Genomic DNA, 12,901 nt, shown 5'->3' on the forward strand with positions numbered 1-12,901 from the left:
GGTTCTTCAATGAAGCAGCTTCATAGTGAGGCTGGAGGTGAGTCTAACAGTAAGAGGCCAAACACACCAGACAGGATTTCACAGCTCCCCTCTGTTTCCCAGTGCAGACTTCACACAGCACATCTCCAGGGCCAGCAGGACTGTGAGCAGGAGGAGGTCCACTGAGCCCTGTCTCCTTCAGTTTCTCCACCACTTCAGCCAGGATGGTGTTTCTGTGAAGATCAGGCATTGGAGTGAAGGTCTGTCTGCAATGGGGGCAGCTGTAGTTCCCAGTCTGATCTTCCTGATCCCAGCAGTTATTAATACAGCCCATACAGTAACTGTGTCCACAGAGCAGAGCCACTGGATCCTTCAGCAAATCCAGACACACTGACCAACTGAACTGGTCCTGAGAAACTGAAATATTGCCTTCTGCTATTTTTCTGACAAGTAAAAACTGCACAGAGAGGAGCAGTAGAGACGGAGCTGCAGTGAGGCTGTTTCAGAAGCTGATCTCTGAGTTTCACTTCCTAGATCTGCACAGAGCTGCAGGGGTGTGACTGTTAGGGGGTGTGATTGTTAGGGGTGTGATTAAGGATTTTAGAGGCAGTGGTTTAGAAACAGCTGTGATTTCTTTGGTGGTTGTTGTTTCAAAGAAGGTGTGTTGCTGTGGGGGATGTGAATCACTTTGTCATTTTGTGTCAGCCTGACAGAGGGAAGTTTTTTTAATAAACCTGGATGTTAGTAACTGCTCATGTGAAGTCAATCCAGTGGTTTGTGTTCCCAATAATCAAAACAATAAAATACTAACTTACTCACACACCATGAGAAGATCAGAGTATGATGGTGACAGACAAGAGGAGGCCAGCTGGCCCATCCAGCTATTTAATCATTGGAAGTTATTTGGCTCCAGGATCTCCTCCAGCTGTGTTTTGGCAGAGGGGTGTCACAGCTCCACATGGTGCAGACTATTTCACTGTCCTGGTGTGAGCTCTTACTGCGAACAGTCCAGCCTGTTGTGTCTCTCTCTCCAGGCCAGTGAGCCCAGCCTGCTGCCTGGCTCTGCCCTGCAGCGTGTGGGCCAGCAGGGTACGTCCAGGGCTTCGTGCTTCACCTGCGCAGTGACCCCCTGTGTGAGCTGCACAGACCTACAGAGCGCTGCAGAGAATCACAAGCTCATCTCTACACAATTAAAGAGCTCAGGAGTTTTAGAAATGCAGCAGGTGTTTCTTTGAAATTAGCAAACAGAAAAAAGCAAATCATGACCAGACATAGTGCAGAGGAGGAATGCAGGACCACCTGTTAAAGCTTAGGTATACAAAAAATCACAGAAAGCTGTGTTATAAAAGAACATTATGAACACTGTTCGGTGTTTACTGAAATGAGATAAACATATTTGAATTGTATTTTAATGGAAACGTATAGAATGTAAAAGTATTTTAGATGTTGTGTAGTTGTTAGCACTGAACTGTGTTGGATGCACAGAACCAGAAGCAGTAAGCAAACATACAGTATCTGATCCTGATCCATGGAGCCAGCATCTCAAGATGTTCATATTTAGAGGTAGATTGTTTAAACAACAAACTAGCTGTGGATACTGATGACCCAGAGAGGTGGAAAGGCTGTTGCCTTAAGCCAGCTCTTTAAAATGTATCCTCAGTGAGTAACTGCTGCCATCTCATAGTGAGTTTCTTTTTTTATAATCTTTTCACATGTGATGTCATTAAGAACAATAAGCTCCTGCTTTGTTTAACGAGTGTTTCAAAATAAAACTAACTTTTATGGAAACTCTGCTTTAGGATAATTAATAGACATTAAGTTAAAATAAATTATTTACGTTGCTTGATTAATTTTAAAAACTAAGATATGGAAAAGAGCTCAGACTAAAGCTCTGAGTGTCCCTGTCCTGCTCATTGCACTGTCTCTGGAAAAGAGCTCAGACCACAGCTCTGAGTGTCCCTGTCCTGCTCACTGTACTGTCTCTGGAAAAGAGCTCAGACCACAGCTCTGAGTGTCCCTGTCCTGCTCACTGTACTGTCTCTGGAAAAGAGCTCAGACCACAGCTCTGAGTGTCCCTGTCCTGCTCACTGCACTGTCTCTGGAAAAGAGCTCAGACCACAGCTCTGACTGTCCCTGTCCTGCTCACTGTACTGTCTCTTGAAAAGAGCTCAGACCACACCTCTGAGTGTCCCTGTCCACTGTCCTGTCAGTGTGATGGCGGGTGAACAGAAAGTTTGAGGGGCTGCTGTATTGATTGTACCTTGCTGTGTTTGCAGATCTTGTTAGCACAGGGTCAGGAGCTGTCAGAAGAGTCACATGAGGTCCATAGTAACATAAAGGGCATCAATGGCACAGATTAACTTCAGGCAACTGAAGATTAAACACAACTTTCACATAACTGAAATGATCAACAACTCTCTGACCAAAATGAATAAAAAACAATTAAAGAGACAGTAAAAGAAAACAAGTTTCAAACTCTGTTCACACCTGCTCTCCTGCTCTTGTTCACTGCTCAGACACAGACTCAGCTCAGTGGGAATGTTGCTATGCAGGCTGGGTGAGTTTGTGCTGAAAGAACAGGTCTGTGCAGGTAAAGTGAAAGAAGAAAGAGAACTGTGTGCCTGTAGCAGTGAACAGCAGTTACAGTATGTGTCCTGTTAAAACATAACCAGCCCCTGTATGTTCAGGCAAGGCGCAAGGCAGGTGGACGTTTGCTGTGATTATAACGAGGTGCGTACCAGCCCTCAAAATTTGTGGGATTCCATCCCTGCACTTTAGCTGTTTCTCCATAAGGCCACGTTAAGTTACCTCCCTTTAAATTGGCATATATGTTCAGAGTAGTTCTATGTGTCCAATCTAGTCTACCTAGATGGTCGTTCATATTAAAAGGAATGACCCCCAACAGCAGCCCTCCTTGTAACGTGTAACGTGGTATGGCAATACATACCCAGCACGAGCTCTGATTATTCCTTACTGACAGAAATAGCTTTTCTCCCTGATCCCTATGTTTTTCTGGGTCCCCTGTTGGACCCGCTTCTCTTACATCAAACAGCAAAATGGCAGAATACAAAAGATGTAGCTGGTCAAATCTGCTTCTCTGGAGAAGCTCGCTGACAGTGAGTGACGTGGATCCAGCAGTCTTTCCCCTCCAGCCTGACGGCCGATCCAGTTGTCAGCAGCACTTGGAGCGGTCCTTCCCAACGGGGCTGCATGGTGCTTGAAGGAAACCTCTTGACCCAAACCCACTCGCCACAGAGCAGATCATGTCCTCCTTCTGGTTATGTCCCCAGGCCTCCAGCACCCGGTCTCTGTCAAGAGCTGTACTTACTGCCACAGACAATCAGTAATTCAACTCAAAGTTCCTTTGGTTAAGTCTGGGCTGCCCAGCAGCCTCATGGTCTCACAGGCCCGAGGAGCCTCCTGTAATTCTTGCAGCCATTTGCCAGCATGCACCATCCTGACGTAGGCCTCACCTTCTCTGTCCTGTTCTCCAGGCCTTAAGGCTGCTTTCTTCAGCTAGGGCATTCCCCTTAGCCACCAGTGAATCACTTTTACAATGTCCCTTACAGTTATCTATCAGCTGACAACTGTATTTACTGCACAGGACCTCCCACTGGTCATGTTAATGGTCTGTCTGATGGTGTTGAGGTGCTGTATTCCCTGTGTGTTTAGGAAAGGAGAAGGAGGAGAGCTCAGTGGCTCACAGGACACTTCCAGGAGAGAAGCTGTGCAGGATGTTGCTCTGAGTTTTGCTGGCTGTTTTTCTGTTCACCAATAAATAAACCAAATAAATACAGCATCACACACATGATTTAAAAAGCAGTCCACCATACGTTGACATTTTTTCCTACCATAATTAACTACTTCTGTTAATATTTTTTAAATAGTTCATTACCTGTGCATGTGGTCTGTTTTTCTCAGGTAATTGCACTGACCAAAATGTCTGAGAGGAGCTTAGAAACACCTTCTGTACAGTATCTCAAACACTGGCTTTAGGGCCTTGATAAAAGGTCAATTTACAAGGGTCCGCAAACAATATTGTGACAGAATCTCGCTCATTTTAATTTGTGTTGGCAAACTAGCTTTATCATGTACCTGCCTCTGCATGCGTTTTTCAAAATATAATATACTGTATATATAGAAATATAAAGATTTTTAATTCAGTGTCAGTAGCAGGATGAACTTAGGACTCAGCAGCTGTCAGGTTGCAGAGTTGGTGCAAGATGTTAGTGAAAACAGGTATTTATAAATGAACCATTTCAAGAAGGAGAAGAATCCGGGTAATTATATATCTAACAGGATAGGGAAAGCACAGAACATACTGTAGGTACAGTTACATTGTTCATTTTAGTATGCAAAGCCATTTAGCAAAGAGGGGATGAGAAGAGTGACAAACTAGTATACTTTAGATTTTTTTTTCTGATCCAGGGAAAATCTGATCATGTTTCTCTATAAAAATAATAAAACACTTTATTTTATATAGCACATATCCAAGCATCTCAAAGCAATAGAGTAGGTGTAAAAACAGTTATAAGGACCACAGATTACAAAGTAAATACATATAAGAAAGACAAGCAGTTCGAAGTGCTACCATATTTAGAAAATGAAATAGATACAGACACTAAATAACCTGAAAAGAAAGGTTTTGAAGTTAGATTTAAATGCACTCAGAGTAGGTGCCTCTGATATCACTTGGGATACGAATCCAGAGCTCTGGGGTGCAGCTAGAGAAGGTCCTGTCACCCACAGAAAGTAGATGCTCTTGAGGACAGCTAGAAGACCAGAGTCAGACAGACAGAGGTTGCAAGGTGGGGAGCAGACAGATAATAAACCAGATAGGGACTGAATGTGGATGAGGATTTTGAAGTTGACTCGAAAACTGATAGGAAACCAGTGCCACGACTTGAAGGTAATGCAACCCATCAGGATTCTGGCTGTCGAATTCTGAAAATATTGGAGATTGCTCAGTGTGGATTTAATTACCCCGGTGAACAGGGTGTGCAGTCATTAATTCTAGAAAAAAGCTTTTCTTATTTCACCAGTACCCTTTAAAAGAAACTAAATCAGTGTTAGTAACAGCGTGTTTTTACAATAACAACAACAACAACAACAAAACAACGTATGCAAAATAATGGCATACCGGTAATTAGAAATGAATATCAGGTACTGTATACAGATCTTCAAGGTATGGTCAGAATAGGAGATGTCAGATCACAGACACTGAAAGAGGAGGCTAGAAAGATTGAAAAAGAAGCAAGGGAGGATGTATGGACAAAAGATCTACTAGTGGTAGAAGAAAGTTAAGAAAGTAAGAGAAACTTGAACAGTGAGAAAAACACATAGAAGCTGGAATGTGGACCTGAAACATCCTGTAGTAAGTGTAAAGGTGAAATGAGGAAAGAAGAGAAGCTGGGATAGGGATGAAAATTACAATGGGGTTTTCAGTTTTTCAAAGTTTTTCTAAAAAGCTAGAATAACTGACTGACTTAAAAAAGTGTTATCTGCAGACCACAAGAAATGATAGTACGATTAGACAAAAATTGTCTGGCACCATCAGAACATGTAGTAGAAGAAAAGGCACAGGCTAAAAGTAAGTTTTAATGGAGCATGTTAAGTCTAGAGATGTAGGTAGGAAAAAGATCATTTTGGGAAAGTTGAGGAATACACAGACGACACAAACACTTCTAAGAGGCTTTTGACAAATAGATATGAGATGTTGTGGGCTGCAAAGGAAGAAGTGAACAGACTCACTGAATATCCACTGTTGAATGTTTAAGTAGATACTGAAATGAGGATTATATTTTAGATTTTGTGTAGTTGCTACCATTGAACTGTGTGTTGGATGCACATAAATTGAAGGAATGGGCAAACATAGCAGATGCTGATCCACGGAGCCAGCATCTGAAGATATTTGTTTAAATACAGACTAGTTATGGATACTGATGTCCCAGAGAGGTGGAAAGGCTGTTTCCTTAAACCAGCACTATAAAATAATTTATCCTCAGCTCACATGCATCTCAAAGTGGGTTTCTAACACTGTATATGCAGTAGTCACACAGTGCCTTTAGTTCCATGCATCTTCTAATCTCTTTACAGAGTAGCTGGAGTCTATCCCAGCAAGAAGCAGATGCAAGGCAGAATACGCCCTGGACATAGTGTCAGTCCATCACAGGGCATACAAACATACACAAACACACACACTCACACAAGTGTCAGTATTCCCATAAGCCAATTAACCTAACAGTATGTTTTGGACTGCAAGAGGAAATTAGATTACCTGGAGAACCCAGAGAGAACATGCAAACTCCAGACATACAATACCTCAGGAATTGAACCTAGGGCCTCAGCAATGCTAACCACTGCGTCACCATTAGAAATGGATGGATATCTTTCTAGTTCAATGATTTCCATGGAGCCACGGAGACATCTGGTGCTCCTGTTGTATTTATGAAAAAACATACAGAAAGCATACAAACCACTGTGCCATCCTATCCCTTAGATAATACATTTAATTTTTCTAAACAGGTAAGACTATTATTAATTGTTGATTGTTAGAAAATATTTTAAATTATATCATACCCTAATTTTTTGTTAATTTCACATTAATTTCACATTTTACATATTGTCTCATAGTCTGATTTAACATACCTTTGAACAATGGTTTGGAAATTAATATTTTTACAAGATGCAGGAAGAGTGCGACAATTTATTAGTGCTAATTTTAACATTATTGATTACTAATAGTTTATATTCACACCTGACTTTCTTATTTAGATGTATTTAAAATCATTAACTAAGTGTGACATAACATTCAGAAATCGAGAATAGTTTTGTGGCATTTGTATAGATGGTAGTTCGCTAAAATTAATAAAATTAAAAATGATTCAAATCTATAATCTTTCCACGTGTGATGCCATTAGGAACTACAATACGCTCCTCCTTTGTTTAACGATGGTATGAAAAAGAAATCTAAATGATGAGAAAGCTATGCTTAAAGTAAATTAAGGGACTTAGAAGACAAAGATAATTTACTATACGTTGTTTAATTTTAAGAACTAGGTGATAAACGCAGAAGCGATTGGTGCCGTTTACACTCCGCGCTACAGAAAGCTCGTGTTGTGCTGCTCCTCCTCTTGCTCTAGGTGCCTCTGACGGAGCGCAGTGGGCGGGACTCTATTCTCTATTCTCTATTCTCACAGCCTCTGATTGGGGAAAAACAGACCAGCCGATCTGTCCGACACAACAGGAAGAGAGGAGAATGTGATTTTTTTTCTGTATGAAAGTGTTTCGTTTATGAAATTTCTAGTATTTTAAACATTTAATTAAAAAGTAAAAATCTAACAGTGTACACAGACATTCTAAACTGATCACGAGGAAGAAAAATCACCCATTTGTAGCGCATAAAAAGTGGTTTTTAACTATCTAAACCATTTTTTACAGCTTTTAAAGTCATGCAATGATTACGTTAGGCAGGGCACCTCATTGTATCTTATTTATTTTATTTAAAAAAAATAATTTTCACATCATGTTAACAAGCTGTTCTCCGATTACTAGCAATTGTAAATAATAACCCTTCCCCCCTTATTTATCTTAAAGATTTCCGTGAAGAAATCCTTAAACACAAAACCATCACGTATAATTCGCCGGAATTCAGTACAGTCGCCGGAATCAAATTTTTCCAGAAACAACCTCCCAGACCAAATCAGGTACTTTGACTGAGGTCTCCTTCAGCCCAGGCAGCTGGTTCCCTGTTGACGCTGAAAGACTGGGTTCAATCCCTGGTGGTTTACTATATAGTAGTTTTTTATTATTATTATTAATTGTTGGCCGATGACATTTGGAGTAAGACAAAATATAGATTTTCTCAATTCAGGTGTAAACTTGAAAGAGACACATCATGTTTACAATAAGCTATAATAGTGGACTATTTTTATGCATTCGGCTCTGATCGCGCTTTGAACCGCCTGGGTGCAGCTTGCTACATTACAGTGCTCATTACCACTACAAGGAGGACATAAGTTTTTTTTAAAAAAGAAACGAATGTGAAAATGTTTCCAAAACGTCCACTTGTGATACTTTAGCTGCTTAGTTATACAATTCCATATTAATTTTGTATTGCTCTCAGGTTCACGTGGGGATTCGCCCTCACTGCTGCCGCCTCAGGTAAGCCCCCCACCTTCGGGGACTCGAACCCGGGTCACTGGCGTCACTCAACAGGGGCTCAGCCAGTTGAACTAAAGGAAGATCTCCCGTCCTACCTGCAGGCTGCGGTCCCTGCTATTCACAGGGAAGGGCGGTGAAGTCACCGCGCTGGTCAGCCGGCTTGAACAACCTGCAGTGGTGCACCGGGAGAGAGCAGGACAAAAATGAAAGAGAGAGAGAGACGGTGGAAATGTGACAGTTAAAATAAACTGCCAGAAGAGAATAACCGTCTCCGTCCCGTCCCTCTCCCTGTAGGCGGAGTGTTTAGTCACCGCCGACCTCACGAACCCTACAGCAGTTAGTGAACAGGGCAGAAGGTACTACTGAGCTTCCGTCCGGACTAAGCCCGGAGAGGACGGCAGTTCACTCACCCCTGGGGCTGCCCGGACCTGGATTCCCGTCTTGGGTTTGACAGCCCGTCTCCTGCGGAGCCGGAGCGAACTGGCGACGCGTACACCGGCCAGGCAGCAGATTAATCGGAGGGTGTAATCGTGGGGGGGAATTTAACCTTATGAGAGTTTTTTCTGTTGCATTTTTTTTTCTGTTAGGGAAATTCATATTACAGGATAATGTAAATTTACTATGTAAGGCGTTTAAAGGTCGAGGAGAGGTTGGGAAAGCCCCTGAAACCCAGCGCTGGAAACGTTGTCCGTCTCCACTAGGTATAGAATGCGCTCTTTACACGTCATTCACAGGCGTCACGTTACTCGGGCAACGGAGGTACGCTTATCCTCGGTGGGCAAGTTGATGTAATTCAGTAAAGCTGGAAAAGATACTCAGACACGTTTATTTATCACCTGCATATATTAACAAAGTTATTTTAGATGGACTTGCAGAACTATATCTCTAAGCATTTAAGTTCCAATGTTAGATTTAAGGCGTTTGATATTATGTCATACTGTGCAAGATGTAATGTGGAAGTTGACTGTTTACATTTGATCTGTTGGTAAAACTGGCTAGATATCGCAATCACAAAACAAAACGGCTCATTGATACCCCCTCCTTTAACGCTTATAAAATGGAACTGCAATATCACTTAAACTGTATTATGAAGATGAAAAATATCAATGTTAAAAAAAACAATAGATGTATATAAAACTGATTTATAATAACCTCTAGCTGCGTATTGCTTCGTGTGTGTGTGTGTGTGTGTGTTTTTTTCGTTCACATATTTTTTGGATATCTTTCCTCCCTTTGTTTGTTTTTCTCTCTCTCTGGGCTGCAGAACCCAACGGCATACCCAGTCGCGTCCTCAGAGCCTGCGCCAATCAACTGGCTGGTGTATTCACAGACATTTTCAACATGTCTCTGGCCCAAGCCGTAGTCCCCACCTGCTTCAAGACAACCACCATCATCCCAATACCAAAGAAAACCACAGTAACATGTCTTAATGACTACCGACCAGTGGCACTAACACCTGTCATCATGAAGTGCTTCGAGAGGCTGGTCATGAAGCACATTAAGGACACCATCCCAAACACAGTGGACCCGTACCAGTTTGCCTACCGGTCCAACAGATCCACAGATGACGCAATCTCCATTGCCACACACACGGCCCTATCCCATCTGGACAAGAAGAACACATACACAAGACTACTATTCATCGACTTCAGCTCAGCTTTAAACACTATCATCCCAGAGAAACTATGCCCCTATCCACATCAACGGGACTGAAGTGGAAATGTCAGTTACTTTAAATTCCTTGGTGTCCATACACCGAGGACCTCACATGGTCTCTCAACACCACCTGTCTGATCAAGAAAGCGCAACAGCGCCTGTACTTCCTAAGACGGTTGAAGAAGGCTAAGATATGTCCTCAGATCCTCACTAACTTTTACAGATGCACTACAGAAAGCACACTGACAGTCTGCATCACAGTGTGGTATGGCAACTGCAGTGCTGCTTACCGCAAAGCCCTACAGCAGGTGGTGAAAACTGCCCAGTCCATCACTGGGGTTACCCATCTATCCAGGACATTTATGACAGACGGTGCTTGAGGAAAGCTCTAAGCATAATCAAAGACCCCACACATCCCAGCGACAGACTTTATGATCTGCTACCATCTGGAAAATGGTACCGGAGCATTCGGTCCCGGACTACCAGACTCAGAGACAATTTTTACCCCTGCACTATCAAACTGTTAAATTCCCAGCCTCTCTCAATCTCACTCTCACCTATGATCTGAACCTCACAGTGCCTTCTTCCTTTCTTTCTTTCTTACCAAAAACCCAAACACACATTGAAAATCTACCTCTACCATACATGTCAAAAGCTCACTCCCCATAATTTCTATCCCTTTATTTTATTCTGTTGATGGATATTTTTGCACACAACCTGTTACCTTACCTGTTTTGCACATTGCCTGTTGTTGGTTTTTTGCACATTGCCTGTTGTTGTTTTTTTGCACATGGTCTGTTGTTTTTTGCACACTGCCTGTTGTCTCTGCCTTTCTTTTGCTACACAACTGTATTGTTGTTGTTGTTGTTGTTTTCTTATGTCCGAGAGCTAGCTAAATAGCATTTTGTTATACCATATACCATTTATATGAGTGTAATGACAATAAACTTGAACTTGACTTGACTTGACTTGACTTGATTTGATGTTGAACTAAAGTTTGAAAATAAGAACTCGCTGCCTCATTTTTTTCCGGGTTTTCATGGGTTAATGACTTGTCAGAACGTCTGGGCATCTTATGGGTCGCTTGGATGTGTTGTGTTACAGTGCATAAAAAAGCTTGGAGACACCCAGATGTGCCTGAACACATCTAACAGTCACATCTCATTTACTTATATCTTCATGTGCCTTAATTTCAGTTCCCTTTCTTTCTACAAGATGCTTACCTCAGAAGGGGGGCGCAGATGTCAGTACTGGAAGTCTGGTGTCCTGTGTGTGTCCTGTGTGTGTCTTCTGTAATGGACTGGTGTCCTGTCCAGTGTGTGTCCTGTGATGGACTGGTGTCCTCTCCAGGGTGTACCCCGCCCTGTGCCCGTTGAATGCAGGAGAGGCTCTGGCTCCCCCGCGAGACGATTTGATTTTGGAAAGACAAAGTTCTAGAAGCTGATCAAAGATCCTGAAGAGTGCTTGAGCTGGTATCACTCTAGGTTGAGCCTAGGGGGTTAAGAGACTCAGTTCCTGCAGCCTGTCAGTGTGGGACTCTCCCTTCAGACTTAAGAGACTGAGTTCCTCCAGGCTGTCTGGGTGGGACATTCCCTTCAGACTAAAGAGACTCAGTTCCTCCAGGCTGTCAGTGTGGGACATTGCAGCCTGTCTTTAGTCTCCTTCAGACTAAAGAGACTCAGTTCCTGCAGCCTGTCAGTGTGGGACTCTCCCTTCAGACTGGAGACTGTGTTCCTTCAGGCTGTCAGTGTGGGACATTCCCTTCAGACCAAAGAGACTCAGTTCCTCCAGGCTGTCAGTGTGGGACACTACCTTCAGACTAAAGAAACTCAGTACCTTCAGTCTGTCAGGGTGGGACACTCCCTTCAGACTGAAAAGACTCAGTTCATGCAGCCTGTCAGTGTGGGACTCTCCCTTCAGACCAAAGAGACTCAGTTCCTGCAGCCTGTCAGTGTGGGACTCTCCCTTCAGACTGAAGAGACTGTGTTCCTCCAGGCTGTCAGTGTGGGACATTCCCTTCAGAATAAAGAGACTCAGTTCCTGCAGCCTGTCAGTGTGGGACTCTCCCTTCAGACTTAAGAGACTCAGTCCCTCCAGGCTGTCAGTGTGGGACATTCCCTTCAGACCAAAGAGACTCAGTTCCTGCAGCCTGTCAGTGTGGGACTCTCCCTTCAGACTGAAGAGACTGTGTTCCTCCAGGCTGTCAGTGTGGGACATTCCCTTCAGAATAAAGAGACTCAGTTCCTGCAGCCTGTCAGTGTGGGACACTACCTTCAGACTAATGAGACTCAGTTCCTTCAGTCTGTCAATGTGGGACACTCCCTTCAGACTAAAGAGACAGTTCCTGCAGCCTGTCAATGTGGGACACTCCCTTCAGACTGAAGAGACTGTGTTCCTCCAGGCTGTCAGTGTGGGACATTCCCTTCAGAATAAAGAGACTCAGTTCCTGCAGCCTGTCAGTGTGGGACACTACCTTCAGACTAATGAGACTCAGTTCCTTCAGTCTGTCAATGTGGGACACTCCCTTCAGACTGAAGAGACTCAGTTCCTTCAGTCTGTCAGGGAGGGACACTCCCTTCAGACTAAAGAGACAGTTCCTGCAGCCTGTCAATGTGGGACACTCCCTTCAGACTGAAGAGACTCAGTTCCTGCAGCCTGTCAGTGTGGGACACTCCCTTCGGATTAAAGAGTCTCAGTTCCTGTATCCTGTCAGTGTGGGACACTCCCTTCAGACTAAATAGACTCAGTTTCTTCAGTCTGTCAGAGTGGGACACTCCCTTCAGACTAAAGAGACTCAGTTCCTGCAGTCTGTCAGTGTGGGATACTCCCTTCAGACTAGACTCAGTTCCTGCAGCCTGTCAGTGTGGGACACTACCTTCAGACTGAAGAGACTCAGTTCATGCAGCCTGTCAATGTGGGACACTCCCTTCAGACTAAAAAGACTCAGTTCCTGCAGCCTGTCAGTGTGGGACACTCCCTTCAGACTAAAGAGACTCAGTTCCTGCAGCCTGTCAGTGTGGGACTCTCCCTTTAGACTTAAGAGACTCAGTCCCTCCAGGCTGTCAGTGTGGGAAACTCCCTTCAGACTAAAAAGACTCAGTTC

The sequence above is a fragment of the Lepisosteus platostomus genome, chromosome 5 (assembly GCF_059453375.1).
Source record: "Lepisosteus platostomus isolate fLepPlt1 chromosome 5, fLepPlt1.hap1, whole genome shotgun sequence".
NCBI classification, from domain to species: domain Eukaryota; kingdom Metazoa; phylum Chordata; class Actinopteri; order Semionotiformes; family Lepisosteidae; genus Lepisosteus; species Lepisosteus platostomus.